The following is a 2,992-nucleotide window of genomic DNA, read 5'->3' as shown; positions in this document are numbered from 1 at the left end:
ATTTCGAAATATGCTTCGCCCAAGTGAAATTATTTTGCTGTAGTTAAGTTAGCAGAAAATTTCTCTATGTAATTAACTACAGAGATTACGCTTTATTTACATAAATTTACTTATATTCATCCCTATAAAGTTCTCTGGTATTACAGTCATGAGAGTTTATATTACAGCGCACATACACACGACACTGTGTTAGAGTATGGACTTACGTACGTAACTGCATGGTATTTCTGAGATTTAAACAAAATCCTTTCATATACAGCGTACATTATGTCCTTTTTAGCTGTGCTACTCAACAGTGCACGCTGTCAGGTTACGCTCAGCGTGATAGAATCGATCACACAAGCTGTCATTACTCAAGAACTGCTAGTCGCATTATTCACTCGAAAAAACTAGTTTTCACACTCAAAGACAATGGCGGAGTTTACGCTCCTGTTGCAGCCTGTTTGTGGTTTCTGAACAGCGAAAGCCGACGAAATTGCAGGAATGTTTCTACTGCGGCGTCGAAGAAGAAGGCGTACGTTCTATTACATCCATGAAATCAAGAGGCGGTCTTCCCTTGTTGTGATCACCTTGCGTGGCCCAGTACACTACACTCTTCTATCCAACGGTTTAGGGGAGGTACCACTGTAGTGGCAGTAAAGCCTCCACGAAGTGTCACTGTATGACAAAGTCATGTTCCGGCTGGCCCTTCACGTTTCCACTGTACTTAACAGCTCTTAAAAGTTGTGCCTGGCTTAACACTAGCCTTTAGTGTCATACAAGGGAATGCTTTGCTGAGCCTGTGCGGTTGCTATGTCTCTGCACTCATAATCTTTAATTTCTACTGCACTCTTCTTCATATTCGCCGAGTTTGTATACATTCTGGTAATTTTTTTCTTGGAGTTCCAATTACACATACTGACTTTTCTACAAGTACAGAAACGACGCCTGCAAAAACCTCTGATAATTTGCCGATGAAAACTTCTCTTCCACGTTTTTGTCGAGCCACCAGTTTGGTAAACAATAAACATCAAAGTATTTTAATTGTAGGACTAACCGTTGGAAACAGTTTGTGGTCGGAACAAATAAATGCACACCAACTTCGGAACAAACAGCCACTTTCTAGCTGATATAAACAATACAAAAATACGCAGCGGACAGATACCAGGAAAAATAGCTATATTTGGTCGACGACAGTCGCCAACCGAGGGCTGAGGAAGTTTACGACCCCCTTTCTCCAGATCCTGCACTGAAACATTTTACCTAAACAAAGAAGCACCGTCTAATCGTTATAACGTTTTCATTTTACGTATGAATTACTTCAAATCTCTGTTTTCCTCTACATTTTTTACGTTAAACAGATCCCTCTCCAGTACCATGGAAGTTATTCCCTGATGTCCTACCATCTGTTCCTTTTTCTTGTCAGTGTTTTCCGTATGATCCTTTCATTGATGATTCTCCGGAGAACCTCATTCCTTACCTTACCAGTCTACCTAGATTTCAACATTCTTCTGTAGCATCACATCTCAAATGCTTCGACTTTATTCTGTTCCGGTTTTCCCACAGTCCATGTTTCACTACCATACAATGCTGTACTCCTAAATAACATTTTCAGAAATTTCTTCCTGTAATTAAGGCCTATATTTGATGCTAGTAGATTTCTCTTATACAGAAATGACATTTCTGCCAATGATAGTTTGCGTTTGATGTCCTCTTTGCTCCATCCGTAATTGGTTATTTTGCTGCCTAGATAGCGTTTGATGTCCTCTTTGCTCCATCCGTAATTGGTTATTTTGCTGCCTAGATAGCAGAATTCCAAAACTTCTTCTACTTCGTGTTCACCAATTCTGATGTTAAGTTTTTCGATGTTCTCGTTTCTGCTACTCATTACTTTCCTCTTTCTTCGTTTACTCTCAATTCATATTCTGTACTTATTAAACTGTTCATTCCATACAGCAAGTCCTGTAATTCTTCACTTCCAATGAGGAAAGTGATGTCATCAATGAATATTGATATCCTTTCACCTTGAATTTTAATTCCACTCTTGAACCTTTGTTTTATTTCCGTCTTTGCGTCTCTGATGTATAGATGGAACAGTAGGGGCGAAAGACTACACCCCTGCCTTAACACCTTATTTAATCCGAGCGATTCGTCCTGGGTCTTCTACTCTTATTATTCCCCCCTTGATTCTCATAGATATTATATATTATCCGTCTTCCCCTATAGTTTACTCCCTTTTTTCTCAGAATTTCGTATATCTTGCTCCATTCGACATTGTCGAACGCTTTTTCCAGATCGACAAAACCTGTGAACCCATCTTAACTTTCTTTAGTCTCCCATTATCAATCGCAATGTTAGAACTGCTTCTCTGATATCTTTACCTTTCCTAAAACCAAACTGATTGTCATCTAACACTCCAACAATTCTCTTTTTCATTCTTCTGTATATTGTTCTTGTCAGCAACTTGGTTGCATGAGCTTTTAAGTTGATTGTGCGATAATTCTCGCACTAGTCAGCTCTTGCAGGCTTTGGAACTGTGTGGATGATAGTTTTCCGAAAGTCAGATTGGATGTCGTCAGCCTCATACATTCTACACAGCAACGTGAGCGGTCATTTTGCTGCCACTTCCCCCCAATCATATTCGAAATTCTGATAGAATGTTATCTATCCCTTCTGCCTTATTCGATCTTAAGTCTTTCAAAGCTCTTTGAAATTCTGATTCCAAAAATGGATTCCCTAGCTCTTCTATATCGACTCCTGTTTCTTCTTCTGTCATTAGACAAGTCGTTCCCCTCAGAGAGCTTCAGTGTACTCTTTCCACCCACCCGCTCTCTCCCCTGCATTTACCAGTGGCGTTTCCATTGCACTCTTAATGTTACCACTATTGCTTCTAATTTGACCGAAGGTTTTTCTGACTTTTCTATACCCTGAGTCGGTCCTTCAGACAGTCATGTATTTTTCGATTTCTCATGCAGCCTTTTCACCTTAGCTAACTCGTATTTAATATTTATTT

Source organism: Schistocerca nitens, chromosome 1, assembly GCF_023898315.1.
Source record: "Schistocerca nitens isolate TAMUIC-IGC-003100 chromosome 1, iqSchNite1.1, whole genome shotgun sequence".
In the NCBI taxonomy this organism is placed as follows: domain Eukaryota; kingdom Metazoa; phylum Arthropoda; class Insecta; order Orthoptera; family Acrididae; genus Schistocerca; species Schistocerca nitens.
The sequence above is the reverse complement of the archived record's forward strand: the minus strand, read 5'-3'. Positions refer to the sequence as shown.